Below are 27,721 nucleotides of genomic sequence, written 5' to 3' on the forward strand. Positions count from 1 at the left end.
ATCCTAGAAAGACATTTCCATGGACAGCTTTTTTCCATGGACAGCTATTTGTTCCAATAAAAACATTTCCAAGAAACAACCAACCTCTAAAAGTTACCTTTTTAGCCTTCTTTCATTCCTCCCCCTAAACTGAGGCTATCGGCAACTGCCTATCTGATAGTCCTGTCTTGCTCTTGAGAAACATTTCAGAAAGAAGACTAAGACAGAAGTAGAAAACTTAATAAAGCTTATGTTCGTAAAAGATTGACATGTAGGCCAGTGATACCCTACTTGAAGAAGGACTGAGAACTGGTTAAGAGCAATGTTTCTGTGCTTAAGGAAGGAGGTAATGCACTCCTGACCCCGACGTGATTTGAACACGCAACCTTCTGATCTGGAATTAGACGCGCTACCGTTGCGCCAAGAGGTCAATCGGCACTATGAGCTCTCACATTGATTCAGGACCTTTGATTTCATATCCTAGAAAGACATTTCCATGGACAGCTTTTTTCCATGGACAGCTTTTTGTTCCAATAAAAACATTTCCAAGAAACAACCAACCTTTAAAAGTTACCTTTTTAGCCTTCTTTAATTTCTCCCCCTAAACTGAGGCTATCGGCAACTGCTTATCTGATAGTCCTGTCTTGCTCTTGAGAAACATTTCAGAAAGAAGACTGAGACAGAAGTAGGAAACTTAGGAAAGCTTATATTCGGAAAAAATTGACATGAAGGCCAGTGATACCCTTCTTGAAGAAGGACTGAGAACTGGTTAAAATTAGCAGGTTAAGAGCAATGTTTCTGTGCTTAAGCAAGGAGGAAATGGACTCCTGACCCCAACGTGATTTGAACACGCAAACTTCGGATCTAGAACTAGATGCTCTACCGTTGCGCCAAGAGGTCAACTGGCACGATGAGCTCTCACATTGATTCAGGACCTTTGATTTCATAACCTAGAAAGACATTTCCATGGACAGCTTTTTTCCATGGACAGCTATTTCTTCCAATAAAAACATTTCCAAGAAACAACCAACCTCTAAAAGTTACCTTTTTAGCCTACTTTCATTCCTCCCCCTAAACTGAGGCTATCGGCAACTGCCTATCTAATAGTCCTGTCCTGCTCTTGACCTTCTTAGCCTTCTTTCATTCCTCCCCCTAAACTGAGGCTATCGGCAACTGCCTATCTGATAGTCCTGTCTTGCTCTTGAGAAACATTTCAGAAAGAAGACTAAGACAGAAGTAGGAAACTTAGGAAAGCTTATGTTCGTAAATTTTTTTTTACATGAAGGCCAGTTATACCCTTCTTGAAGAAGGACTGAGAACTGGTTAAAATTAGCAGGTTAAGAGCAATGTTTCTGTGCTTAAGCAAGGAGGAAAAAGACTTCTGACCCCCACGTGATTTGAACACGCAACCTTCTGATCTGGAGTCAGACGCGCTACCGTTGCGCCACTAGGTCAACTTGCATTGTGAGCTCTCACATTGATTCAGGACCTTTGATTTCATATCCTGGAAAGACATTTCCATGGACAGCTTTTTTCCATGGACAGCTATTTGTTCCAATAAAAACATTTCCAAGAAACAACCAACCTCTAAAAGTTACCTTTTTAGCCTTCTTTCATTCCTCCCCCTAAACTGAGGCTATCGGCAACTGCCTATCTGATAGTCCTGTCTTGCTCTTGAGAAACATTTCAGAAAGAAGACTAAGACAGAAGTAGGAAACTTAATAAAGCTTATGTTCGTAAAAGATTGACATGAAGGCCAGTGATACCCTACTTGAAGAAGGACTGAGAACTGGTTAAGATTAGCAGGTTAAGAGCAATGTTTCTGTTTTTAAGCAAGAAGGAAAGGGACTCCTGACCCCGACGTGATTTGGACACATAACCTTCTGATCTGGAGTCAGACGTGCTACCGTTGCGCCACGAGGTCAACTGGCACTATGAGCTCTCACATTGATTCAGGACCTTTGATTTCATATCCTAGAAAGACATTTCCATGGACAGCTATTTTCAATGGACAGCTTTTTGTTCCAATAAAAATATTTCCAAGAAACAACCAACCTCTAAAAGTTACCTTTTTAGCCTTCTTTCATTTCTCCCCCTAAACTGACGCTATCGGCAACTGCCTAGGACTGAGAACTGGTTAAAATTAGCAGGTTAAGAGCAATGTTTCTGTGCTTAAGCAAGGAGGAAATGGACTTCTGACCCCAACGTGATTTGAACACGCAAACTTCTGATCTGGAACTAGATGCGCTACCGTTGCGCCAAGAGGTCAACTGGCACGATGAGCTCTCACATTGATTCAGGACCTTTGATTTCATATCCCAGAAAGACATGTCCATGGACAGCTTTTTTCCATGGACAGCTATTTCTTCCAATAAAAACATTTCCAAGAAACAACCAACCTCTAAAAGTTACCTTTTTAGCCTACTTTCATTCCTCCCCCTAAACTGAGGCTATCGGCAACTGCCTATCTAATAGTCCTGTCTTGCTCTTGACCTTCTTAGCCTTCTTTCATTCCTCCCCCTAAACTGAGGCTATCGGCAACTGCCTATCTGATAGTCCTGTCTTGCTCTTGAGAAACATTTCAGAAAGAAGACTAAGACAGAAGTAGGAAACTTAGGAAAGCTTATGTTCGTAAATTTTTTTTTACATGAAGGCCAGTTATACCCTTCTTGAAGAAGGACTGAGAACTGGTTAAAATTAGCAGGTTAAGAGCAATGTTTCTGTGCTTAAGCAAGGAGGAAAAAAGACTTCTGACCCCGACGTGATTTGAACACGCAACCTTCTGATCTGGAGTCAGACGCGCTACCGTTGCGCCACGAGGTCAACTTGCACTGTGAGCTCTCACATTGATTCAGGACCTTTGATTTCATATCCTGGAAAGACATTTCCATGGACAGCTTTTTTCCATGGACAGCTATTTATTCCAATAAAAACATTTCCAAGAAACAACCAACCTCTAAAAGTTACCTTTTTAGCCTTCTTTCATTCCTCCCCCTAAACTGAGGCTATCGGCAACTGCCTATCTGATAGTCCTGTCTTGCTCTTGAGAAACAATTCAGAAAGAAGACTAAGACAGAAGTAGGAAACTTAATAAAGCTTATGTTCGTAAAAGATTGACATGAAGGCCAGTGATACCCTACTTGAAGAAGGACTGAGAACTGGTTAAGAGCAATGTTTCTGTGCTTAAGCAAGGAGGAAATGGACTCCTGACCCTGACGTGATTTGAACACGCAACCTTCTGATCTGGAAAAAGACGCGCTACCGTTGCGCCAAGAGGTCAACTGGCACTATGAGCTCTCACATTGATTCAGGACCTTTGATTTCATATCCTAGAAAGACATTTCCATGGACAGCTTTTTTCCATGGACAGCTATTTGTTCCAATAAAAACATTTCCAAGAAACAACCAACCTCTAAAAGTTACCTTTTTAGCCTTCTTTCATTCCTCCCCCTAAACTGAGGCTATCGGCAACTGCCTATCTGATAGTCCTGTCTTGCTCTTGAGAAACATTTCAGAAAGAAGACTAAGACAGAAGTAGGAAACTTAGGAAAGCTTATGTTCGTAAAATTTATTTTTACATGAAGGCCAGTTATACCCTTCTTGAAGAAGGACTGAGAACTGGTTAAAATTAGCAGGTTAAGAGCAATGTTTCTGTGCTTAAGCAAGGAGGAAAAAGACTTCTGACCCCAACGTGATTTGAACACGCAACCTTCTGATCTGGAGTCAGACGCGCTACCGTTGCGCCACGAGGTCAACTTGCACTATGAGCTCTCACATTGATTCAGGACCTTTGATTTCATATCCTAGAAAGATATTTCCATGGACAGCTATTTTCAATGGACAGCTTTTTGTTCCAATAAAAATATTTCCAAGAAACAACCAACCTCTAAAAGTTACCTTTTTAGCCTTCTTTCATTTCTCCCCCTAAACTGAGGCTATCGGCAACTGCCTAGGACTGAGAACTGGTTAAAATTAGCAGGTTAAGAGCAATGTTTCTGTGTTGAAGCAAGGAGGAAAAAGACTTCTGACCCCGACGTGATTTGAACACGCAACCTTCTGATCTGGAGTCAGACTTGCTACCGTTGCGCCACGAGGTCAACTTGAACTGTGAGCTCTCACATTGATTCAGGACCTTTGATTTCATATCCTGGAAAGACATTTCCATGGACAGCTTTTTTCCATGGACAGCGATTTGTTCCAATAAAAACATTTCCAAGAAAAAACCAACCTCTAAAAGTTACCTTTTTAGCCTTCTTTCATTCCTCCCCCTAAACTGAGGCTATCGGCAACTGCCTATCTGATAGTCCTGTCTTGCTCTTTAGAAACATTTCAGAAAGAAGACTAAGACAGAAGTAGGAAACTTAATAAAGCTTATGTTCGTAAAAGATCGACATGAAGGCCAGTGATACCCTACTTGAAGAAGGACTGAGAACTGGTTAAGAGCAATGTTTCTGTGCTTAAGCAAGGAGGAAATGGACTCCTGACCCTGACGTGATTTGAACACGCAACCCTCTGATCTGGAATTAGACGCGCTACCGTTGCGCCAAGAGGTCAACTTGCACTGTGAGCTCTCACATTGATTCAGGACCTTTGATTTCATATCCTAGAAAGACATTTCCATGGACAACTTTTTTCCATGGACAGCTATTTGTTCCAATAAAAACATTTCCAAGAAACAACCAACCTCTAAAAGTTACCTTTTTAGCCTTCTTTCATTCCTCCCCCTAAACTGAGGCTATCGGCAACTGCCTATCTGATAGTCCTGTCTTGCTCTTGAGAAACATTTCAGAAAGAAGACTAAGACAGAAGTAGAAAACTTAATAAAGCTTATGTTCGTAAAAGATTGACATGTAGGCCAGTGATACCCTACTTGAAGAAGGACTGAGAACTGGTTAAGAGCAATGTTTCTGTGCTTAAGGAAGGAGGTAATGCACTCCTGACCCCGACGTGATTTGAACACGCAACCTTCTGATCTGGAATTAGACGCGCTACCGTTGCGCCAAGAGGTCAATTGGCACTATGAGCTCTCACATTGATTCAGGACCTTTGATTTCATATCCTAGAAAGACATTTCCATGGACAGCTTTTTTCCATGGACAGCTTTTTGTTCCAATAAAAACATTTCCAAGAAACAACCAACCTTTAAAAGTTACCTTTTTAGCCTTCTTTAATTTCTCCCCCTAAACTGAGGCTATCGGCAACTGCTTATCTGATAGTCCTGTCTTGCTCTTGAGAAACATTTCAGAAAGAAGACTGAGACAGAAGTAGGAAACTTAGGAAAGCTTATATTCGGAAAAAATTGACATGAAGGCCAGTGATACCCTTCTTGAAGAAGGACTGAGAACTGGTTAAAATTAGCAGGTTAAGAGCAATGTTTCTGTGCTTAAGCAAGGAGGAAATGGACTCCTGACCCCAACGTGATTTGAACACGCAAACTTCGGATCTAGAACTAGATGCTCTACCGTTGCGCCAAGAGGTCAACTGGCACGATGAGCTCTCACATTGATTCAGGACCTTTGATTTCATAACCTAGAAAGACATTTCCATGGACAGCTTTTTTCCATGGACAGCTATTTCTTCCAATAAAAACATTTCCAAGAAACAACCAACCTCTAAAAGTTACCTTTTTAGCCTACTTTCATTCCTCCCCCTAAACTGAGGCTATCGGCAACTGCCTATCTAATAGTCCTGTCCTGCTCTTGACCTTCTTAGCCTTCTTTCATTCCTCCCCCTAAACTGAGGCTATCGGCAACTGCCTATCTGATAGTCCTGTCTTGCTCTTGAGAAACATTTCAGAAAGAAGACTAAGACAGAAGTAGGAAACTTAGGAAAGCTTATGTTCGTAAAATTTTTTTTACATGAAGGCCAGTTATACCCTTCTTGAAGAAGGACTGAGAACTGGTTAAAATTAGCAGGTTAAGAGCAATGTTTCTGTGCTTAAGCAAGGAGGAAAAAGACTTCTGACCCCCACGTGATTTGAACACGCAACCTTCTGATCTGGAGTCAGACGCGCTACCGTTGCGCCACTAGGTCAACTTGCATTGTGAGCTCTCACATTGATTCAGGACCTTTGATTTCATATCCTGGAAAGACATTTCCATGGACAGCTTTTTTCCATGGACAGCTATTTGTTCCAATAAAAACATTTCCAAGAAACAACCAACCTCTAAAAGTTACCTTTTTAGCCTTCTTTCATTCCTCCCCCTAAACTGAGGCTATCGGCAACTGCCTATCTGATAGTCCTGTCTTGCTCTTGAGAAACATTTCAGAAAGAAGACTAAGACAGAAGTAGGAAACTTAATAAAGCTTATGTTCGTAAAAGATTGACATGAAGGCCAGTGATACCCTACTTGAAGAAGGACTGAGAACTGGTTAAGATTAGCAGGTTAAGAGCAATGTTTCTGTTTTTAAGCAAGAAGGAAAGGGACTCCTGACCCCGACGTGATTTGGACACATAACCTTCTGATCTGGAGTCAGACGTGCTACCGTTGCGCCACGAGTTCAACTGGCACTATGAGCTCTCACATTGATTCAGGACCTTTGATTTCATATCCTAGAAAGACATTTCCATGGACAGCTATTTTCAATGGACAGCTTTTTGTTCCAATAAAAATATTTCCAAGAAACAACCAACCTCTAAAAGTTACCTTTTTAGCCTTCTTTCATTTCTCCCCCTAAACTGACGCTATCGGCAACTGCCTAGGACTGAGAACTGGTTAAAATTAGCAGGTTAAGAGCAATGTTTCTGTGCTTAAGCAAGGAGGAAATGGACTTCTGACCCCAACGTGATTTGAACACGCAAACTTCTGATCTGGAACTAGATGCGCTACCGTTGCGCCAAGAGGTCAACTGGCACGATGAGCTCTCACATTGATTCAGGACCTTTGATTTCATATCCCAGAAAGACATGTCCATGGACAGCTTTTTTCCATGGACAGCTATTTCTTCCAATAAAAACATTTCCAAGAAACAACCAACCTCTAAAAGTTACCTTTTTAGCCTACTTTCATTCCTCCCCCTAAACTGAGGCTATCGGCAACTGCCTATCTAATAGTCCTGTCTTGCTCTTGACCTTCTTAGCCTTCTTTCATTCCTCCCCCTAAACTGAGGCTATCGGCAACTGCCTATCTGATAGTCCTGTCTTGCTCTTGAGAAACATTTCAGAAAGAAGACTAAGACAGAAGTAGGAAACTTAGGAAAGCTTATGTTCGTAAATTTTTTTTTACATGAAGGCCAGTTATACCCTTCTTGAAGAAGGACTGAGAACTGGTTAAAATTAGCAGGTTAAGAGCAATGTTTCTGTGCTTAAGCAAGGAGGAAAAAAGACTTCTGACCCCGACGTGATTTGAACACGCAACCTTCTGATCTGGAGTCAGACGCGCTACCGTTGCGCCACGAGGTCAACTTGCACTGTGAGCTCTCACATTGATTCAGGACCTTTGATTTCATATCCTGGAAAGACATTTCCATGGACAGCTTTTTTCCATGGACAGCTATTTATTCCAATAAAAACATTTCCAAGAAACAACCAACCTCTAAAAGTTACCTTTTTAGCCTTCTTTCATTCCTCCCCCTAAACTGAGGCTATCGGCAACTGCCTATCTGATAGTCCTGTCTTGCTCTTGAGAAACAATTCAGAAAGAAGACTAAGACAGAAGTAGGAAACTTAATAAAGCTTATGTTCGTAAAAGATTGACATGAAGGCCAGTGATACCCTACTTGAAGAAGGACTGAGAACTGGTTAAGAGCAATGTTTCTGTGCTTAAGCAAGGAGGAAATGGACTCCTGACCCTGACGTGATTTGAACACGCAACCTTCTGATCTGGAAAAAGACGCGCTACCGTTGCGCCAAGAGGTCAACTGGCACTATGAGCTCTCACATTGATTCAGGACCTTTGATTTCATATCCTAGAAAGACATTTCCATGGACAGCTTTTTTCCATGGACAGCTATTTGTTCCAATAAAAACATTTCCAAGAAACAACCAACCTCTAAAAGTTACCTTTTTAGCCTTCTTTCATTCCTCCCCCTAAACTGAGGCTATCGGCAACTGCCTATCTGATAGTCCTGTCTTGCTCTTGAGAAACATTTCAGAAAGAAGACTAAGACAGAAGTAGGAAACTTAGGAAAGCTTATGTTCGTAAAATTTATTTTTACATGAAGGCCAGTTATGCCCTTCTTGAAGAAGGACTGAGAACTGGTTAAAATTAGCAGGTTAAGAGCAATGTTTCTGTGCTTAAGCAAGGAGGAAAAAGACTTCTGACCCCGACGTGATTTGAACACGCAACCTTCTGATCTGGAGTCAGACGCGCTACCGTTGCGCCACGAGGTCAACTTGCACTATGAGCTCTCACATTGATTCAGGACCTTTGATTTCATATCCTAGAAAGACATTTCCATGGACAGCTATTTTCAATGGACAGCTTTTTGTTCCAATAAAAATATTTCCAAGAAACAACCAACCTTCAAAAGTTACCTTTTTAGCCTTCTTTCATTTCTCCCCCTAAACTGAGGCTATCGGCAACTGCCTAGGACTGAGAACTGGTTAAAATTAGCAGGTTAAGAGCAATGTTTCTGTGTTGAAGCAAGGAGGAAAAAGACTTCTGACCCCGACGTGATTTGAACACGCAACCTTCTGATCTGGAGTCAGACGCGCTACCGTTGCGCCACGAGGTCAACTTGAACTGTGAGCTCTCACATTGATTCAGGACCTTTGATTTCATATCCTGGAAAGACATTTCCATGGACAGCTTTTTTCCATGGACAGCGATTTGTTCCAATAAAAACATTTCCAAGAAACAACCAACCTCTAAAAGTTACCTTTTTAGCCTTCTTTCATTCCTCCCCCTAAACTGAGGCTATCGGCAACTGCCTATCTGATAGTCCTGTCTTGCTCTTTAGAAACATTTCAGAAAGAAGACTAAGACAGAAGTAGGAAACTTAATAAAGCTTATGTTCGTAAAAGATTGACATGAAGGCCAGTGATACCCTACTTGAAGAAGGACTGAGAACTGGTTAAGAGCAATGTTTCTGTGCTTAAGCAAGGAGGAAATGGACTCCTGACCCTGACGTGATTTGAACACGCAACCTTCTGATCTGGAATTAGACGCGCTACCGTTGCGCCAAGAGGTCAACTGGCACTATGAGCTCTCACATTTATTCAGGACCTTTGATTTCATATCCTAGAAAGACATTTCCATGGACAGCTTTTTTCCATGGACAGCTATTTGTTCCAATAAAAACATTTCCAAGAAACAACCAACCTCTAAAAGTTACCTTTTTAGCCTTCTTTCATTCCTCCCCCTAAACTGAGGCTATCGGCAACTGCCTATCTGATAGTCCTGTCTTGCTCTTGAGAAACATTTCAGAAAGAAGACTAAGACAGAAGTAGGAAACTTAAGAAAGCTTATGTTCGTAAAATTTATTTTTACATGAAGGCCAGTTATGCCCTTCTTGAAGAAGGACTGAGAACTGGTTAAAATTAGCAGGTTAAGAGCAATGTTTCTGTGCTTAAGCAAGGAGGAAAAAGACTTCTGATCCCGACGTGATTTGAACACGCAACCTTCTGATCTGGAGTCAGACGCGCTACCGTTGCGCCACGAGGTCAACTTGCACTATGAGCTCTCACATTGATTCAGGACCTTTGATTTCATATCCTAGAAAGACATTTCCATGGACAGCTATTTTCAATGGACAGCTTTTTGTTCCAATAAAAATATTTCCAAGAAACAACCAACCTCTAAAAGTTACCTTTTTAGCCTTCTTTCATTTCTCCCCCTAAACTGAGGCTATCGGCAACTGCCTAGGACTGAGAACTGGTTAAAATTAGCAGGTTAAGAGCAATGTTTCTGTGTTGAAGCAAGGAGGAAAAAGACTTCTGAGCCCGACGTGATTTGAACACGCAACCTTCTGATCTGGAGTCAGACGCGCTACCGTTGCGCCACGAGGTCAACTTGAACTGTGAGCTCTCACATTGATTCAGGACCTTTGATTTCATATCCTGGAAAGACATTTCCATGGACAGCTTTTTTCCATGGACAGCGATTTTTTCCAATGAAAACATTTCCAAGAAACAACCAACCTCTAAAAGTTACCTTTTTAGCCTTCTTTCATTCCTCCCCCTAAACTGAGGCTATCGGCAACTGCCTATCTGATAGTCCTGTCTTGCTCTTTAGAAACATTTCAGAAAGAAGACTAAGACAGAAGTAGGAAACTTAATAAAGCTTATGTTCGTAAAAGATTGACATGAAGGCCAGTGATACCCTACTTGAAGAAGGACTGAGAACTGGTTAAGAGCAATGTTTCTGTGCTTAAGCAAGGAGGAAATGGACTCCTGACCCTGACGTGATTTGAACACGCAACCTTCTGATCGGGAATTAGACGCGCTACCGTTGCGCCAAGAGGTCAACTGGCACTATGAGCTCTCACATTTATTCAGGACCTTTGATTTCATATCCTAGAAAGACATTTCCATGGACAGCTTTTTTCCATGGACAGCTATTTGTTCCAATAAAAACATTTCCAAGAAACAACCAACCTCTAAAAGTTACCTTTTTAGCCTTCTTTCATTCCTCCCCCTAAACTGAGGCTATCGGCAACTGCCTATCTGATAGTCCTGTCTTGCTCTTGAGAAACATTTCAGAAAGAAGACTAAGACAGAAGTAGGAAACTTAAGAAAGCTTATGTTCGTAAAATTTATTTTTACATGAAGGCCAGTTATGCCCTTCTTGAAGAAGGACTGAGAACTGGTTAAAATTAGCAGGTTAAGAGCAATGTTTCTGTGCTTAAGCAAGGAGGAAAAAGACTTCTGATCGCGACGTGATTTGAACACGCAACCTTCTGATCTGGAGTCAGACGCGCTACCGTTGCGCCACGAGGTCAACTTGCACTGTGAGCTCTCACATTGATTCAGGACCTTTGATTTCATATCCTAGAAAGACATTTCCATGGACAGCTTTTTTCCATGGACAGCTTTTTGTTCCAATAAAAATATTTCCAAGAAACAACCAACCTTTAAAAGTTACCTTTTTAGCCTTCTTTCATTCCTCCCCCTAAACTGAGGCTATCGGCAACTGCCTATCTGATAGTCCTGTCTTGCTCTTGAGAAACATTTCAGAAAGAAGACTAAGACAGAAGTAGGAAACTTAGGAAAGCTTATGTTCGTAAAATTTTTTTTACATGAAGGCCAGTTATACCCTTCTTGAAGAAGGACTGAGAACTGGTTAAAATTAGCAGGTTAAGAGCAATGTTTCTGTGCTTAAGCAAGGAGGAAAAAGACTTCTGACCCCCACGTGATTTGAACACGCAAACTTCTGATCTGGAACTAGATGCGCTACCGTTGCGCCATGAGGTCAACTGGCACTATGAGCTCTCACATTGATTCAGGACCTTTGATTTCATATCCTAGAAAGACATTTCCATGGACAGCTATTTTCAATGGACAGCTTTTTGTTCCAATAAAAATATTTCCAAGAAACAACCAACCTCTAAAAGTTACCTTTTTAGCCTTCTTTCATTTCTCCCCCTAAACTGACGCTATCGGCAACTGCCTAGGACTGAGAACTGGTTAAAATTAGCAGGTTAAGAGCAATGTTTCTGTGCTTAAGCAAGGAGGAAATGGACTCCTGACCCCAACGTGATTTGAACACGCAAACTTCTGATCTGGAACTAGATGCGCTACCGTTGCGCCAAGAGGTCAACTGGCACGATGAGCTCTCACATTGATTCAGGACCTTTGATTTCATATCCCAGAAAGACATGTCCATGGACAGCTTTTTTCCATGGACAGCTATTTCTTCCAATAAAAACATTTCCAAGAAACAACCAACCTCTAAAAGTTACCTTTTTAGCCTACTTTCATTCCTCCCCCTAAACTGAGGCTATCGGCAACTGCCTATCTAATAGTCCTGTCTTGCTCTTCACCTTCTTAGCCTTCTTTCATTCCTCCCCCTAAACTGAGGCTATCGGCAACTGCCTATCTGATAGTCCTGTCTTGCTCTTGAGAAACATTTCAGAAAGAAGACTAAGACAGAAGTAGGAAACTTAGGAAAGCTTATGTTCGTAATTTTTTTTTTACATGAAGGCCAGTTATACCCTTCTTGAAGAAGGACTGAGAACTGGTTAAAATTAGCAGGTTAAGAGCAATGTTTCTGTGCTTAAGCAAGGAGGAAAAAAGACTTCTGACCCCGACGTGATTTGAACACGCAACCTTCTGATCTGGAGTCAGACGCGCTACCGTTGCGCCACGAGGTCAACTTGCACTGTGAGCTCTCACATTGATTCAGGACCTTTGATTTCATATCCTGGAAAGACATTTCCATGGACAGCTTTTTTCCATGGACAGCTATTTATTCCAATAAAAACAATTCCAAGAAACAACCAACCTCTAAAAGTTACCTTTTTAGCCTTCTTTCATTCCTCCCCCTAAACTGAGGCTATCGGCAACTGCCTATCTGATAGTCCTGTCTTGCTCTTGAGAAACAATTCAGAAAGAAGACTAAGACAGAAGTAGGAAACTTAATAAAGCTTATGTTCGTAAAAGATTGACATGAAGGCCAGTGATACCCTACTTGAAGAAGGACTGAGAACTGGTTAAGAGCAATGTTTCTGTGCTTAAGCAAGGAGGAAATGGACTCCTGACCCTGACGTGATTTGAACACGCAACCTTCTGATCTGGAAAAAGACGCGCTACCGTTGCGCCAAGAGGTCAACTGGCACTATGAGCTCTCACATTGATTCAGGACCTTTGATTTCATATCCTAGAAAGACATTTCCATGGACAGCTTTTTTCCATGGACAGCTATTTGTTCCAATAAAAACATTTCCAAGAAACAACCAACCTCTAAAAGTTACCTTTTTAGCCTTCTTTCATTCCTCCCCCTAAACTGAGGCTATCGGCAACTGCCTATCTGATAGTCCTGTCTTGCTCTTGAGAAACATTTCAGAAAGAAGACTAAGACAGAAGTAGGAAACTTAGGAAAGCTTATGTTCGTAAAATTTATTTTTACATGAAGGCCAGTTATGCCCTTCTTGAAGAACGACTGAGAACTGGTTAAAATTAGCAGGTTAAGAGCAATGTTTCTGTGCTTAAGCAAGGAGGAAAAAGACTTCTGACCCCGACGTGATTTGAACACGCAACCTTCTGATCTGGAGTCAGACGCGCTACCGTTGCGCCACGAGGTCAACTTGCACTATGAGCTCTCACATTGATTCAGGACCTTTGATTTCATATCCTAGAAAGACATTTCCATGGACAGCTATTTTCAATGGACAGCTTTTTGTTCCAATAAAAATATTTCCAAGAAACAACCAACCTCTAAAAGTTACCTTTTTAGCCTTCTTTCATTTCTCCCCCTAAACTGAGGCTATCGGCAACTGCCTAGGACTGAGAACTGGTTAAAATTAGCAGGTTAAGAGCAATGTTTCTGTGTTGAAGCAAGGAGGAAAAAGACTTCTGACCCCGACGTGATTTGAACACGCAACCTTCTGATCTGGAGTCAGACGCGCTACCGTTGCGCCACGAGGTCAACTTGAACTGTGAGCTCTCACATTGATTCAGGACCTTTGATTTCATATCCTGGAAAGACATTTCCATGGACAGCTTTTTTCCATGGACAGCGATTTGTTCCAATAAAAACATTTCCAAGAAACAACCAACCTCTAAAAGTTACCTTTTTAGCCTTCTTTCATTCCTCCCCCTAAACTGAGGCTATCGGCAACTGCCTATCTGATAGTCCTGTCTTGCTCTTTAGAAACATTTCAGAAAGAAGACTAAGACAGAAGTAGGAAACTTAATAAAGCTTATGTTCGTAAAAGATTGACATGAAGGCCAGTGATACCCTACTTGAAGAAGGACTGAGAACTGGTTAAGAGCAATGTTTCTGTGCTTAAGCAAGGAGGAAATGGACTCCTGACCCTGACGTGATTTGAACACGCAACCTTCTGATCTGGAATTAGACGCGCTACCGTTGCGCCAAGAGGTCAACTGGCACTATGAGCTCTCACATTTATTCAGGACCTTTGATTTCATATCCTAGAAAGACATTTCCATGGACAGCTTTTTTCCATGGACAGCTATTTGTTCCAATAAAAACATTTCCAAGAAACAACCAACCTCTAAAAGTTACCTTTTTAGCCTTCTTTCATTCCTCCCCCTAAACTGAGGCTATCGGCAACTGCCTATCTGATAGTCCTGTCTTGCTCTTGAGAAACATTTCAGAAAGAAGACTAAGACAGAAGTAGAAAACTTAATAAAGCTTATGTTCGTAAAAGATTGACATGTAGGCCAGTGATACCCTACTTGAAGAAGGACTGAGAACTGGTTAAGAGCAATGTTTCTGTGCTTAAGGAAGGAGGTAATGCACTCCTGACGACGTGATTTGAACACGCAACCTTCTGATCTGGAATTAGACGCGCTACCGTTGCGCCAAGAGGTCAATTGGCACTATGAGCTCTCACATTGATTCAGGACCTTTGATTTCATATCCTAGAAAGACATTTCCATGGACAGCTTTTTTCCATGGACAGCTTTTTGTTCCAATAAAAACATTTCCAAGAAACAACCAACCTTTAAAAGTTACCTTTTTAGCCTTCTTTAATTTCTCCCCCTAAACTGAGGCTATCGGCAACTGCTTATCTGATAGTCCTGTCTTGCTCTTGAGAAACATTTCAGAAAGAAGACTGAGACAGAAGTAGGAAACTTAGGAAAGCTTATATTCGGAAAAAATTGACATGAAGGCCAGTGATACCCTTCTTGAAGAAGGACTGAGAACTGGTTAAAATTAGCAGGTTAAGAGCAATGTTTCTGTGCTTAAGCAAGGAGGAAATGGACTCCTGACCCCAACGTGATTTGAACACGCAAACTTCGGATCTAGAACTAGATGCTCTACCGTTGCGCCAAGAGGTCAACTGGCACGATGAGCTCTCACATTGATTCAGGACCTTTGATTTCATAACCTAGAAAGACATTTCCATGGACAGCTTTTTTCCATGGACAGCTATTTCTTCCAATAAAAACATTTCCAAGAAACAACCAACCTCTAAAAGTTACCTTTTTAGCCTACTTTCATTCCTCCCCCTAAACTGAGGCTATCGGCAACTGCCTATCTAATAGTCCTGTCCTGCTCTTGACCTTCTTAGCCTTCTTTCATTCCTCCCCCTAAACTGAGGCTATCGGCAACTGCCTATCTGATAGTCCTGTCTTGCTCTTGAGAAACATTTCAGAAAGAAGACTAAGACAGAAGTAGGAAACTTAGGAAAGCTTATGTTCGTAAAATTTTTTTTACATGAAGGCCAGTTATACCCTTCTTGAAGAAGGACTGAGAACTGGTTAAAATTAGCAGGTTAAGAGCAATGTTTCTGTGCTTAAGCAAGGAGGAAAAAGACTTCTGACCCCCACGTGATTTGAACACGCAACCTTCTGATCTGGAGTCAGACGCGCTACCGTTGCGCCACTAGGTCAACTTGCATTGTGAGCTCTCACATTGATTCAGGACCTTTGATTTCATATCCTGGAAAGACATTTCCATGGACAGCTTTTTTCCATGGACAGCTATTTGTTCCAATAAAAACATTTCCAAGAAACAACCAACCTCTAAAAGTTACCTTTTTAGCCTTCTTTCATTCCTCCCCCTAAACTGAGGCTATCGGCAACTGCCTATCTGATAGTCCTGTCTTGCTCTTGAGAAACATTTCAGAAAGAAGACTAAGACAGAAGTAGGAAACTTAATAAAGCTTATGTTCGTAAAAGATTGACATGAAGGCCAGTGATACCCTACTTGAAGAAGGACTGAGAACTGGTTAAGATTAGCAGGTTAAGAGCAATGTTTCTGTTTTTAAGCAAGAAGGAAAGGGACTCCTGACCCCGACGTGATTTGGACACATAACCTTCTGATCTGGAGTCAGACGTGCTACCGTTGCGCCACGAGTTCAACTGGCACTATGAGCTCTCACATTGATTCAGGACCTTTGATTTCATATCCTAGAAAGACATTTCCATGGACAGCTATTTTCAATGGACAGCTTTTTGTTCCAATAAAAATATTTCCAAGAAACAACCAACCTCTAAAAGTTACCTTTTTAGCCTTCTTTCATTTCTCCCCCTAAACTGACGCTATCGGCAACTGCCTAGGACTGAGAACTGGTTAAAATTAGCAGGTTAAGAGCAATGTTTCTGTGCTTAAGCAAGGAGGAAATGGACTTCTGACCCCAACGTGATTTGAACACGCAAACTTCTGATCTGGAACTAGATGCGCTACCGTTGCGCCAAGAGGTCAACTGGCACGATGAGCTCTCACATTGATTCAGGACCTTTGATTTCATATCCCAGAAAGACATGTCCATGGACAGCTTTTTTCCATGGACAGCTATTTCTTCCAATAAAAACATTTCCAAGAAACAACCAACCTCTAAAAGTTACCTTTTTAGCCTACTTTCATTCCTCCCCCTAAACTGAGGCTATCGGCAACTGCCTATCTAATAGTCCTGTCTTGCTCTTGACCTTCTTAGCCTTCTTTCATTCCTCCCCCTAAACTGAGGCTATCGGCAACTGCCTATCTGATAGTCCTGTCTTGCTCTTGAGAAACATTTCAGAAAGAAGACTAAGACAGAAGTAGGAAACTTAGGAAAGCTTATGTTCGTAAATTTTTTTTTACATGAAGGCCAGTTATACCCTTCTTGAAGAAGGACTGAGAACTGGTTAAAATTAGCAGGTTAAGAGCAATGTTTCTGTGCTTAAGCAAGGAGGAAAAAAGACTTCTGACCCCGACGTGATTTGAACACGCAACCTTCTGATCTGGAGTCAGACGCGCTACCGTTGCGCCACGAGGTCAACTTGCACTGTGAGCTCTCACATTGATTCAGGACCTTTGATTTCATATCCTGGAAAGACATTTCCATGGACAGCTTTTTTCCATGGACAGCTATTTATTCCAATAAAAACATTTCCAAGAAACAACCAACCTCTAAAAGTTACCTTTTTAGCCTTCTTTCATTCCTCCCCCTAAACTGAGGCTATCGGCAACTGCCTATCTGATAGTCCTGTCTTGCTCTTGAGAAACAATTCAGAAAGAAGACTAAGACAGAAGTAGGAAACTTAATAAAGCTTATGTTCGTAAAAGATTGACATGAAGGCCAGTGATACCCTACTTGAAGAAGGACTGAGAACTGGTTAAGAGCAATGTTTCTGTGCTTAAGCAAGGAGGAAATGGACTCCTGACCCTGACGTGATTTGAACACGCAACCTTCTGATCTGGAAAAAGACGCGCTACCGTTGCGCCAAGAGGTCAACTGGCACTATGAGCTCTCACATTGATTCAGGACCTTTGATTTCATATCCTAGAAAGACATTTCCATGGACAGCTTTTTTCCATGGACAGCTATTTGTTCCAATAAAAACATTTCCAAGAAACAACCAACCTCTAAAAGTTACCTTTTTAGCCTTCTTTCATTCCTCCCCCTAAACTGAGGCTATCGGCAACTGCCTATCTGATAGTCCTGTCTTGCTCTTGAGAAACATTTCAGAAAGAAGACTAAGACAGAAGTAGGAAACTTAGGAAAGCTTATGTTCGTAAAATTTATTTTTACATGAAGGCCAGTTATGCCCTTCTTGAAGAAGGACTGAGAACTGGTTAAAATTAGCAGGTTAAGAGCAATGTTTCTGTGCTTAAGCAAGGAGGAAAAAGACTTCTGACCCCGACGTGATTTGAACACGCAACCTTCTGATCTGGAGTCAGACGCGCTACCGTTGCGCCACGAGGTCAACTTGCACTATGAGCTCTCACATTGATTCAGGACCTTTGATTTCATATCCTAGAAAGACATTTCCATGGACAGCTATTTTCAATGGACAGCTTTTTGTTCCAATAAAAATATTTCCAAGAAACAACCAACCTTCAAAAGTTACCTTTTTAGCCTTCTTTCATTTCTCCCCCTAAACTGAGGCTATCGGCAACTGCCTAGGACTGAGAACTGGTTAAAATTAGCAGGTTAAGAGCAATGTTTCTGTGTTGAAGCAAGGAGGAAAAAGACTTCTGACCCCGACGTGATTTGAACACGCAACCTTCTGATCTGGAGTCAGACGCGCTACCGTTGCGCCACGAGGTCAACTTGAACTGTGAGCTCTCACATTGATTCAGGACCTTTGATTTCATATCCTGGAAAGACATTTCCATGGACAGCTTTTTTCCATGGACAGCGATTTGTTCCAATAAAAACATTTCCAAGAAACAACCAACCTCTAAAAGTTACCTTTTTAGCCTTCTTTCATTCCTCCCCCTAAACTGAGGCTATCGGCAACTGCCTATCTGATAGTCCTGTCTTGCTCTTTAGAAACATTTCAGAAAGAAGACTAAGACAGAAGTAGGAAACTTAATAAAGCTTATGTTCGTAAAAGATTGACATGAAGGCCAGTGATACCCTACTTGAAGAAGGACTGAGAACTGGTTAAGAGCAATGTTTCTGTGCTTAAGCAAGGAGGAAATGGACTCCTGACCCTGACGTGATTTGAACACGCAACCTTCTGATCTGGAATTAGACGCGCTACCGTTGCGCCAAGAGGTCAACTGGCACTATGAGCTCTCACATTTATTCAGGACCTTTGATTTCATATCCTAGAAAGACATTTCCATGGACAGCTTTTTTCCATGGACAGCTATTTGTTCCAATAAAAACATTTCCAAGAAACAACCAACCTCTAAAAGTTACCTTTTTAGCCTTCTTTCATTCCTCCCCCTAAACTGAGGCTATCGGCAACTGCCTATCTGATAGTCCTGTCTTGCTCTTGAGAAACATTTCAGAAAGAAGACTAAGACAGAAGTAGGAAACTTAAGAAAGCTTATGTTCGTAAAATTTATTTTTACATGAAGGCCAGTTATGCCCTTCTTGAAGAAGGACTGAGAACTGGTTAAAATTAGCAGGTTAAGAGCAATGTTTCTGTGCTTAAGCAAGGAGGAAAAAGACTTCTGATCCCGACGTGATTTGAACACGCAACCTTCTGATCTGGAGTCAGACGCGCTACCGTTGCGCCACGAGGTCAACTTGCACTATGAGCTCTCACATTGATTCAGGACCTTTGATTTCATATCCTAGAAAGACATTTCCATGGACAGCTATTTTCAATGGACAGCTTTTTGTTCCAATAAAAATATTTCCAAGAAACAACCAACCTCTAAAAGTTACCTTTTTAGCCTTCTTTCATTTCTCCCCCTAAACTGAGGCTATCGGCAACTGCCTAGGACTGAGAACTGGTTAAAATTAGCAGGTTAAGAGCAATGTTTCTGTGTTGAAGCAAGGAGGAAAAAGACTTCTGAGCCCGACGTGATTTGAACACGCAACCTTCTGATCTGGAGTCAGACGCGCTACCGTTGCGCCACGAGGTCAATTTGAACTGTGAGCTCTCACATTGATTCAGGACCTTTGATTTCATATCCTGGAAAGACATTTCCATGGACAGCTTTTTTCCATGGACAGCGATTTTTTCCAATGAAAACATTTCCAAGAAACAACCAACCTCTAAAAGTTACCTTTTTAGCCTTCTTTCATTCCTCCCCCTAAACTGAGGCTATCGGCAACTGCCTATCTGATAGTCCTGTCTTGCTCTTTAGAAACATTTCAGAAAGAAGACTAAGACAGAAGTAGGAAACTTAATAAAGCTTATGTTCGTAAAAGATTGACATGAAGGCCAGTGATACCCTACTTGAAGAAGGACTGAGAACTGGTTAAGAGCAATGTTTCTGTGCTTAAGCAAGGAGGAAATGGACTCCTGACCCTGACGTGATTTGAACACGCAACCTTCTGATCGGGAATTAGACGCGCTACCGTTGCGCCAAGAGGTCAACTGGCACTATGAGCTCTCACATTTATTCAGGACCTTTGATTTCATATCCTAGAAAGACATTTCCATGGACAGCTTTTTTCCATGGACAGCTATTTGTTCCAATAAAAACATTTCCAAGAAACAACCAACCTCTAAAAGTTACCTTTTTAGCCTTCTTTCATTCCTCCCCCTAAACTGAGGCTATCGGCAACTGCCTATCTGATAGTCCTGTCTTGCTCTTGAGAAACATTTCAGAAAGAAGACTAAGACAGAAGTAGGAAACTTAAGAAAGCTTATGTTCGTAAAATTTATTTTTACATGAAGGCCAGTTATGCCCTTCTTGAAGAAGGACTGAGAACTGGTTAAAATTAGCAGGTTAAGAGCAATGTTTCTGTGCTTAAGCAAGGAGGAAAAAGACTTCTGATCGCGACGTGATTTGAACACGCAACCTTCTGATCTGGAGTCAGACGCGCTACCGTTGCGCCACGAGGTCAACTTGCACTGTGAGCTCTCACATTGATTCAGGACCTTTGATTTCATATCCTAGAAAGACATTTCCATGGACAGCTTTTTTCCATGGACAGCTTTTTGTTCCAATAAAAATATTTCCAAGAAACAACCAACCTTTAAAAGTTACCTTTTTAGCCTTCTTTCATTCCTCCCCCTAAACTGAGGCTATCGGCAACTGCCTATCTGATAGTCCTGTCTTGCTCTTGAGAAACATTTCAGAAAGAAGACTAAGACAGAAGTAGGAAACTTAGGAAAGCTTATGTTCGTAAAATTTTTTTTACATGAAGGCCAGTTATACCCTTCTTGAAGAAGGACTGAGAACTGGTTAAAATTAGCAGGTTAAGAGCAATGTTTCTGTGCTTAAGCAAGGAGGAAAAAGACTTCTGACCCCCACGTGATTTGAACACGCAAACTTCTGATCTGGAACTAGATGCGCTACCGTTGCGCCATGAGGTCAACTGGCACTATGAGCTCTCACATTGATTCAGGACCTTTGATTTCATATCCTAGAAAGACATTTCCATGGACAGCTATTTTCAATGGACAGCTTTTTGTTCCAATAAAAATATTTCCAAGAAACAACCAACCTCTAAAAGTTACCTTTTTAGCCTTCTTTCATTTCTCCCCCTAAACTGACGCTATCGGCAACTGCCTAGGACTGAGAACTGGTTAAAATTAGCAGGTTAAGAGCAATGTTTCTGTGCTTAAGCAAGGAGGAAATGGACTCCTGACCCCAACGTGATTTGAACACGCAAACTTCTGATCTGGAACTAGATGCGCTACCGTTGCGCCAAGAGGTCAACTGGCACGATGAGCTCTCACATTGATTCAGGACCTTTGATTTCATATCCCAGAAAGACATGTCCATGGACAGCTTTTTTCCATGGACAGCTATTTCTTCCAATAAAAACATTTCCAAGAAACAACCAACCTCTAAAAGTTACCTTTTTAGCCTACTTTCATTCCTCCCCCTAAACTGAGGCTATCGGCAACTGCCTATCTAATAGTCCTGTCTTGCTCTTCACCTTCTTAGCCTTCTTTCATTCCTCCCCCTAAACTGAGGCTATCGGCAACTGCCTATCTGATAGTCCTGTCTTGCTCTTGAGAAACATTTCAGAAAGAAGACTAAGACAGAAGTAGGAAACTTAGGAAAGCTTATGTTCGTAATTTTTTTTTTACATGAAGGCCAGTTATACCCTTCTTGAAGAAGGACTGAGAACTGGTTAAAATTAGCAGGTTAAGAGCAATGTTTCTGTGCTTAAGCAAGGAGGAAAAAAGACTTCTGACCCCGACGTGATTTGAACACGCAACCTTCTGATCTGGAGTCAGACGCGCTACCGTTGCGCCACGAGGTCAACTTGCACTGTGAGCTCTCACATTGATTCAGGACCTTTGATTTCATATCCTGGAAAGACATTTCCATGGACAGCTTTTTTCCATGGACAGCTATTTATTCCAATAAAAACAATTCCAAGAAACAACCAACCTCTAAAAGTTACCTTTTTAGCCTTCTTTCATTCCTCCCCCTAAACTGAGGCTATCGGCAACTGCCTATCTGATAGTCCTGTCTTGCTCTTGAGAAACAATTCAGAAAGAAGACTAAGACAGAAGTAGGAAACTTAATAAAGCTTATGTTCGTAAAAGATTGACATGAAGGCCAGTGATACCCTACTTGAAGAAGGACTGAGAACTGGTTAAGAGCAATGTTTCTGTGCTTAAGCAAGGAGGAAATGGACTCCTGACCCTGACGTGATTTGAACACGCAACCTTCTGATCTGGAAAAAGACGCGCTACCGTTGCGCCAAGAGGTCAACTGGCACTATGAGCTCTCACATTGATTCAGGACCTTTGATTTCATATCCTAGAAAGACATTTCCATGGACAGCTTTTTTCCATGGACAGCTATTTGTTCCAATAAAAACATTTCCAAGAAACAACCAACCTCTAAAAGTTACCTTTTTAGCCTTCTTTCATTCCTCCCCCTAAACTGAGGCTATCGGCAACTGCCTATCTGATAGTCCTGTCTTGCTCTTGAGAAACATTTCAGAAAGAAGACTAAGACAGAAGTAGGAAACTTAGGAAAGCTTATGTTCGTAAAATTTATTTTTACATGAAGGCCAGTTATGCCCTTCTTGAAGAAGGACTGAGAACTGGTTAAAATTAGCAGGTTAAGAGCAATGTTTCTGTGCTTAAGCAAGGAGGAAAAAGACTTCTGACCCCGACGTGATTTGAACACGCAACCTTCTGATCTGGAGTCAGACGCGCTACCGTTGCGCCACGAGGTCAACTTGCACTATGAGCTCTCACATTGATTCAGGACCTTTGATTTCATATCCTAGAAAGACATTTCCATGGACAGCTATTTTCAATGGACAGCTTTTTGTTCCAATAAAAATATTTCCAAGAAACAACCAACCTCTAAAAGTTACCTTTTTAGCCTTCTTTCATTTCTCCCCCTAAACTGAGGCTATCGGCAACTGCCTAGGACTGAGAACTGGTTAAAATTAGCAGGTTAAGAGCAATGTTTCTGTGTTGAAGCAAGGAGGAAAAAGACTTCTGACCCCGACGTGATTTGAACACGCAACCTTCTGATCTGGAGTCAGACGCGCTACCGTTGCGCCACGAGGTCAACTTGAACTGTGAGCTCTCACATTGATTCAGGACCTTTGATTTCATATCCTGGAAAGACATTTCCATGGACAGCTTTTTTCCATGGACAGCGATTTGTTCCAATAAAAACATTTCCAAGAAACAACCAACCTCTAAAAGTTACCTTTTTAGCCTTCTTTCATTCCTCCCCCTAAACTGAGGCTATCGGCAACTGCCTATCTGATAGTCCTGTCTTGCTCTTTAGAAACATTTCAGAAAGAAGACTAAGACAGAAGTAGGAAACTTAATAAAGCTTATGTTCGTAAAAGATTGACATGAAGGCCAGTGATACCCTACTTGAAGAAGGACTGAGAACTGGTTAAGAGCAATGTTTCTGTGCTTAAGCAAGGAGGAAATGGACTCCTGACCCTGACGTGATTTGAACACGCAACCTTCTGATCTGGAATTAGACGCGCTACCGTTGCGCCAAGAGGTCAACTGGCACTATGAGCTCTCACATTTATTCAGGACCTTTGATTTCATATCCTAGAAAGACATTTCCATGGACAGCTTTTTTCCATGGACAGCTATTTGTTCCAATAAAAACATTTCCAAGAAACAACCAACCTCTAAAAGTTACCTTTTTAGCCTTCTTTCATTCCTCCCCCTAAACTGAGGCTATCGGCAACTGCCTATCTGATAGTCCTGTCTTGCTCTTGAGAAACATTTCAGAAAGAAGACTAAGACAGAAGTAGGAAACTTAAGAAAGCTTATGTTCGTAAAATTTATTTTTACATGAAGGCCAGTTATGCCCTTCTTGAAGAAGGACTGAGAACTGGTTAAAATTAGCAGGTTAAGAGCAATGTTTCTGTGCTTAAGCAAGGAGGAAAAAGACTTCTGATCCCGACGTGATTTGAACACGCAACCTTCTGATCTGGAGTCAGACGCGCTACCGTTGCGCCACGAGGTCAACTTGCACTATGAGCTCTCACATTGATTCAGGACCTTTGATTTCATATCCTAGAAAGACATTTCCATGGACAGCTATTTTCAATGGACAGCTTTTTGTTCCAATAAAAATATTTCCAAGAAACAACCAACCTCTAAAAGTTACCTTTTTAGCCTTCTTTCATTTCTCCCCCTAAACTGAGGCTATCGGCAACTGCCTAGGACTGAGAACTGGTTAAAATTAGCAGGTTAAGAGCAATGTTTCTGTGTTGAAGCAAGGAGGAAAAAGACTTCTGAGCCCGACGTGATTTGAACACGCAACCTTCTGATCTGGAGTCAGACGCGCTACCGTTGCGCCACGAGGTCAACTTGAACTGTGAGCTCTCACATTGATTCAGGACCTTTGATTTCATATCCTGGAAAGACATTTCCATGGACAGCTTTTTTCCATGGACAGCGATTTGTTCCAATGAAAACATTTCCAAGAAACAACCAACCTCTAAAAGTTACCTTTTTAGCCTTCTTTCATTCCTCCCCCTAAACTGAGGCTATCGGCAACTGCCTATCTGATAGTCCTGTCTTGCTCTTTAGAAACATTTCAGAAAGAAGACTAAGACAGAAGTAGGAAACTTAATAAAGCTTATGTTCGTAAAAGATTGACATGAAGGCCAGTGATACCCTACTTGAAGAAGGACTGAGAACTGGTTAAGAGCAATGTTTCTGTGCTTAAGCAAGGAGGAAATGGACTCCTGACCCTGACGTGATTTGAACACGCAACCTTCTGATCTGGAATTAGACGCGCTACCGTTGCGCCAAGAGGTCAACTGGCACTATGAGCTCTCACATTTATTCAGGACCTTTGATTTCATATCCTAGAAAGACATTTCCATGGACAGCTTTTTTCCATGGACAGCTATTTGTTCCAATAAAAACATTTCCAAGAAACAACCAACCTCTAAAAGTTACCTTTTTAGCCTTCTTTCATTCCTCCCCCTAAACTGAGGCTATCGGCAACTGCCTATCTGATAGTCCTGTCTTGCTCTTGAGAAACATTTCAGAAAGAAGACTAAGACAGAAGTAGGAAACTTAAGAAAGCTTATGTTCGTAAAATTTATTTTTACATGAAGGCCAGTTATGCCCTTCTTGAAGAAGGACTGAGAACTGGTTAAAATTAGCAGGTTAAGAGCAATGTTTCTGTGCTTAAGCAAGGAGGAAAAAGACTTCTGATCGCGACGTGATTTGAACACGCAACCTTCTGATCTGGAGTCAGACGCGCTACCGTTGCGCCACGAGGTCAACTTGCACTGTGAGCTCTCACATTGATTCAGGACCTTTGATTTCATATCCTAGAAAGACATTTCCATGGACAGCTTTTTTCCATGGACAGCTTTTTGTTCCAATAAAAATATTTCCAAGAAACAACCAACCTTTAAAAGTTACCTTTTTAGCCTTCTTTCATTCCTCCCCCTAAACTGAGGCTATCGGCAACTGCCTATCTGATAGTCCTGTCTTGCTCTTGAGAAACATTTCAGAAAGAAGACTAAGACAGAAGTAGGAAACTTAGGAAAGCTTATGTTCGTAAAATTTTTTTTACATGAAGGCCAGTTATACCCTTCTTGAAGAAGGACTGAGAACTGGTTAAAATTAGCAGGTTAAGAGCAATGTTTCTGTGCTTAAGCAAGGAGGAAAAAGACTTCTGACCCCCACGTGATTTGAACACGCAAACTTCTGATCTGGAACTAGATGCGCTACCGTTGCGCCACGAGGTCAACTGGCACTATGAGCTCTCACATTGATTCAGGACCTTTGATTTCATATCCTAGAAAGACATTTCCATGGACAGCTATTTTCAATGGACAGCTTTTTGTTCCAATAAAAATATTTCCAAGAAACAACCAACCTCTAAAAGTTACCTTTTTAGCCTTCTTTCATTTCTCCCCCTAAACTGAGGCTATCGGCAACTGCCTAGGACTGAGAACTGGTTAAAATTAGCAGGTTAAGAGCAATGTTTCTGTGTTGAAGCAAGGAGGAAAAAGACTTCTGAGCCCGACGTGATTTGAACACGCAACCTTCTGATCTGGAGTCAGACGCGCTACCGTTGCGCCACGAGGTCAACTTGAACTGTGAGCTCTCACATTGATTCAGGACCTTTGATTTCATATCCTGGAAAGACATTTCCATGGACAGCTTTTTTCCATGGACAGCGATTTTTTCCAATGAAAACATTTCCAAGAAACAACCAACCTCTAAAAGTTACCTTTTTAGCCTTCTTTCATTCCTCCCCCTAAACTGAGGCTATCGGCAACTGCCTATCTGATAGTCCTGTCTTGCTCTTTAGAAACATTTCAGAAAGAAGACTAAGACAGAAGTAGGAAACTTAATAAAGCTTATGTTCGTAAAAGATTGACATGAAGGCCAGTGATACCCTACTTGAAGAAGGACTGAGAACTGGTTAAGAGCAATGTTTCTGTGCTTAAGCAAGGAGGAAATGGACTCCTGACCCTGACGTGATTTGAACACGCAACCTTCTGATCGGGAATTAGACGCGCTACCGTTGCGCCAAGAGGTCAACTGGCACTATGAGCTCTCACATTTATTCAGGACCTTTGATTTCATATCCTAGAAAGACATTTCCATGGACAGCTTTTTTCCATGGACAGCTATTTGTTCCAATAAAAACATTTCCAAGAAACAACCAACCTCTAAAAGTTACCTTTTTAGCCTTCTTTCATTCCTCCCCCTAAACTGAGGCTATCGGCAACTGCCTATCTGATAGTCCTGTCTTGCTCTTGAGAAACATTTCAGAAAGAAGACTAAGACAGAAGTAGGAAACTTAAGAAAGCTTATGTTCGTAAAATTTATTTTTACATGAAGGCCAGTTATGCCCTTCTTGAAGAAGGACTGAGAACTGGTTAAAATTAGCAGGTTAAGAGCAATGTTTCTGTGCTTAAGCAAGGAGGAAAAAGACTTCTGATCGCGACGTGATTTGAACACGCAACCTTCTGATCTGGAGTCAGACGCGCTACCGTTGCGCCACGAGGTCAACTTGCACTGTGAGCTCTCACATTGATTCAGGACCTTTGATTTCATATCCTAGAAAGACATTTCCATGGACAGCTTTTTTCCATGGACAGCTTTTTGTTCCAATAAAAATATTTCCAAGAAACAACCAACCTTTAAAAGTTACCTTTTTAGCCTTCTTTCATTCCTCCCCCTAAACTGAGGCTATCGGCAACTGCCTATCTGATAGTCCTGTCTTGCTCTTGAGAAACATTTCAGAAAGAAGACTAAGACAGAAGTAGGAAACTTAGGAAAGCTTATGTTCGTAAAATTTTTTTTACATGAAGGCCAGTTATACCCTTCTTGAAGAAGGACTGAGAACTGGTTAAAATTAGCAGGTTAAGAGCAATGTTTCTGTGCTTAAGCAAGGAGGAAAAAGACTTCTGACCCCCACGTGATTTGAACACGCAAACTTCTGATCTGGAACTAGATGCGCTACCGTTGCGCCACGAGGTCAACTGGCACTATGAGCTCTCACATTGATTCAGGACCTTTGATTTCATATCCTAGAAAGACATTTCCATGGACAGCTATTTTCAATGGACAGCTTTTTGTTCCAATAAAAATATTTCCAAGAAACAACCAACCTCTAAAAGTTACCTTTTTAGCCTTCTTTCATTTCTCCCCCTAAACTGACGCTATCGGCAACTGCCTAGGACTGAGAACTGGTTAAAATTAGCAGGTTAAGAGCAATGTTTCTGTGCTTAAGCAAGGAGGAAATGGACTCCTGACCCCAACGTGATTTGAACACGCAAACTTCTGATCTGGAACTAGATGCGCTACCGTTGCGCCAAGAGGTCAACTGGCACGATGAGCTCTCAC

The 27,721-nt window shown here is 41.5% G+C and overlaps 30 non-coding genes across 30 annotated transcripts; all 30 read right to left on the minus strand.

Annotated features, from left to right (window-relative positions):
- Positions 1 to 1,361: 1,361 nt before the first annotated feature.
- Positions 1,362 to 1,433, minus strand: TRNAW-CCA (transfer RNA tryptophan (anticodon CCA)). The gene has a single exon. It is a non-coding gene; the product is annotated as a tRNA-Trp (tRNA).
- A 398-nt stretch (positions 1,434 to 1,831) lies between these two features.
- TRNAW-CCA (transfer RNA tryptophan (anticodon CCA)) lies at positions 1,832 to 1,903 on the minus strand. Its single transcript has one exon. It is a non-coding gene; the product is annotated as a tRNA-Trp (tRNA).
- Positions 1,904 to 2,730: 827 nt separating this feature from the next.
- Positions 2,731 to 2,802, minus strand: TRNAW-CCA (transfer RNA tryptophan (anticodon CCA)). The gene has a single exon. It is a non-coding gene; the product is annotated as a tRNA-Trp (tRNA).
- An 858-nt stretch (positions 2,803 to 3,660) lies between these two features.
- On the minus strand, positions 3,661 to 3,732 carry TRNAW-CCA (transfer RNA tryptophan (anticodon CCA)). Its single transcript has one exon. It is a non-coding gene; the product is annotated as a tRNA-Trp (tRNA).
- Positions 3,733 to 4,004: 272 nt separating this feature from the next.
- TRNAW-CCA (transfer RNA tryptophan (anticodon CCA)) lies at positions 4,005 to 4,076 on the minus strand. The gene has a single exon. It is a non-coding gene; the product is annotated as a tRNA-Trp (tRNA).
- A 1,864-nt stretch (positions 4,077 to 5,940) lies between these two features.
- TRNAW-CCA (transfer RNA tryptophan (anticodon CCA)) lies at positions 5,941 to 6,012 on the minus strand. The gene has a single exon. It is a non-coding gene; the product is annotated as a tRNA-Trp (tRNA).
- Positions 6,013 to 7,309: 1,297 nt separating this feature from the next.
- TRNAW-CCA (transfer RNA tryptophan (anticodon CCA)) lies at positions 7,310 to 7,381 on the minus strand. Its single transcript has one exon. It is a non-coding gene; the product is annotated as a tRNA-Trp (tRNA).
- Positions 7,382 to 8,239: 858 nt separating this feature from the next.
- Positions 8,240 to 8,311, minus strand: TRNAW-CCA (transfer RNA tryptophan (anticodon CCA)). The gene has a single exon. It is a non-coding gene; the product is annotated as a tRNA-Trp (tRNA).
- A 272-nt stretch (positions 8,312 to 8,583) lies between these two features.
- On the minus strand, positions 8,584 to 8,655 carry TRNAW-CCA (transfer RNA tryptophan (anticodon CCA)). The gene has a single exon. It is a non-coding gene; the product is annotated as a tRNA-Trp (tRNA).
- Positions 8,656 to 9,513: 858 nt separating this feature from the next.
- TRNAW-CCA (transfer RNA tryptophan (anticodon CCA)) lies at positions 9,514 to 9,585 on the minus strand. The gene has a single exon. It is a non-coding gene; the product is annotated as a tRNA-Trp (tRNA).
- A 272-nt stretch (positions 9,586 to 9,857) lies between these two features.
- Positions 9,858 to 9,929, minus strand: TRNAW-CCA (transfer RNA tryptophan (anticodon CCA)). Its single transcript has one exon. It is a non-coding gene; the product is annotated as a tRNA-Trp (tRNA).
- Positions 9,930 to 10,787: 858 nt separating this feature from the next.
- On the minus strand, positions 10,788 to 10,859 carry TRNAW-CCA (transfer RNA tryptophan (anticodon CCA)). The gene has a single exon. It is a non-coding gene; the product is annotated as a tRNA-Trp (tRNA).
- Positions 10,860 to 12,159: 1,300 nt separating this feature from the next.
- On the minus strand, positions 12,160 to 12,231 carry TRNAW-CCA (transfer RNA tryptophan (anticodon CCA)). Its single transcript has one exon. It is a non-coding gene; the product is annotated as a tRNA-Trp (tRNA).
- An 858-nt stretch (positions 12,232 to 13,089) lies between these two features.
- On the minus strand, positions 13,090 to 13,161 carry TRNAW-CCA (transfer RNA tryptophan (anticodon CCA)). The gene has a single exon. It is a non-coding gene; the product is annotated as a tRNA-Trp (tRNA).
- Positions 13,162 to 13,433: 272 nt separating this feature from the next.
- On the minus strand, positions 13,434 to 13,505 carry TRNAW-CCA (transfer RNA tryptophan (anticodon CCA)). The gene has a single exon. It is a non-coding gene; the product is annotated as a tRNA-Trp (tRNA).
- Positions 13,506 to 15,366: 1,861 nt separating this feature from the next.
- On the minus strand, positions 15,367 to 15,438 carry TRNAW-CCA (transfer RNA tryptophan (anticodon CCA)). Its single transcript has one exon. It is a non-coding gene; the product is annotated as a tRNA-Trp (tRNA).
- A 1,297-nt stretch (positions 15,439 to 16,735) lies between these two features.
- On the minus strand, positions 16,736 to 16,807 carry TRNAW-CCA (transfer RNA tryptophan (anticodon CCA)). Its single transcript has one exon. It is a non-coding gene; the product is annotated as a tRNA-Trp (tRNA).
- Positions 16,808 to 17,665: 858 nt separating this feature from the next.
- Positions 17,666 to 17,737, minus strand: TRNAW-CCA (transfer RNA tryptophan (anticodon CCA)). The gene has a single exon. It is a non-coding gene; the product is annotated as a tRNA-Trp (tRNA).
- A 272-nt stretch (positions 17,738 to 18,009) lies between these two features.
- Positions 18,010 to 18,081, minus strand: TRNAW-CCA (transfer RNA tryptophan (anticodon CCA)). The gene has a single exon. It is a non-coding gene; the product is annotated as a tRNA-Trp (tRNA).
- Positions 18,082 to 18,939: 858 nt separating this feature from the next.
- Positions 18,940 to 19,011, minus strand: TRNAW-CCA (transfer RNA tryptophan (anticodon CCA)). Its single transcript has one exon. It is a non-coding gene; the product is annotated as a tRNA-Trp (tRNA).
- Positions 19,012 to 19,283: 272 nt separating this feature from the next.
- TRNAW-CCA (transfer RNA tryptophan (anticodon CCA)) lies at positions 19,284 to 19,355 on the minus strand. Its single transcript has one exon. It is a non-coding gene; the product is annotated as a tRNA-Trp (tRNA).
- Positions 19,356 to 20,213: 858 nt separating this feature from the next.
- On the minus strand, positions 20,214 to 20,285 carry TRNAW-CCA (transfer RNA tryptophan (anticodon CCA)). The gene has a single exon. It is a non-coding gene; the product is annotated as a tRNA-Trp (tRNA).
- A 1,300-nt stretch (positions 20,286 to 21,585) lies between these two features.
- TRNAW-CCA (transfer RNA tryptophan (anticodon CCA)) lies at positions 21,586 to 21,657 on the minus strand. Its single transcript has one exon. It is a non-coding gene; the product is annotated as a tRNA-Trp (tRNA).
- An 858-nt stretch (positions 21,658 to 22,515) lies between these two features.
- Positions 22,516 to 22,587, minus strand: TRNAW-CCA (transfer RNA tryptophan (anticodon CCA)). The gene has a single exon. It is a non-coding gene; the product is annotated as a tRNA-Trp (tRNA).
- A 272-nt stretch (positions 22,588 to 22,859) lies between these two features.
- On the minus strand, positions 22,860 to 22,931 carry TRNAW-CCA (transfer RNA tryptophan (anticodon CCA)). The gene has a single exon. It is a non-coding gene; the product is annotated as a tRNA-Trp (tRNA).
- An 858-nt stretch (positions 22,932 to 23,789) lies between these two features.
- On the minus strand, positions 23,790 to 23,861 carry TRNAW-CCA (transfer RNA tryptophan (anticodon CCA)). The gene has a single exon. It is a non-coding gene; the product is annotated as a tRNA-Trp (tRNA).
- Positions 23,862 to 24,133: 272 nt separating this feature from the next.
- On the minus strand, positions 24,134 to 24,205 carry TRNAW-CCA (transfer RNA tryptophan (anticodon CCA)). Its single transcript has one exon. It is a non-coding gene; the product is annotated as a tRNA-Trp (tRNA).
- Positions 24,206 to 25,063: 858 nt separating this feature from the next.
- On the minus strand, positions 25,064 to 25,135 carry TRNAW-CCA (transfer RNA tryptophan (anticodon CCA)). The gene has a single exon. It is a non-coding gene; the product is annotated as a tRNA-Trp (tRNA).
- A 745-nt stretch (positions 25,136 to 25,880) lies between these two features.
- Positions 25,881 to 25,952, minus strand: TRNAW-CCA (transfer RNA tryptophan (anticodon CCA)). The gene has a single exon. It is a non-coding gene; the product is annotated as a tRNA-Trp (tRNA).
- Positions 25,953 to 26,810: 858 nt separating this feature from the next.
- TRNAW-CCA (transfer RNA tryptophan (anticodon CCA)) lies at positions 26,811 to 26,882 on the minus strand. Its single transcript has one exon. It is a non-coding gene; the product is annotated as a tRNA-Trp (tRNA).
- Positions 26,883 to 27,721: the final 839 nt, after the last annotated feature.

Source organism: Hyla sarda, unplaced genomic scaffold (assembly GCF_029499605.1).
Source record: "Hyla sarda isolate aHylSar1 unplaced genomic scaffold, aHylSar1.hap1 scaffold_205, whole genome shotgun sequence".
NCBI classification, from domain to species: Eukaryota; Metazoa; Chordata; class Amphibia; order Anura; family Hylidae; genus Hyla; species Hyla sarda.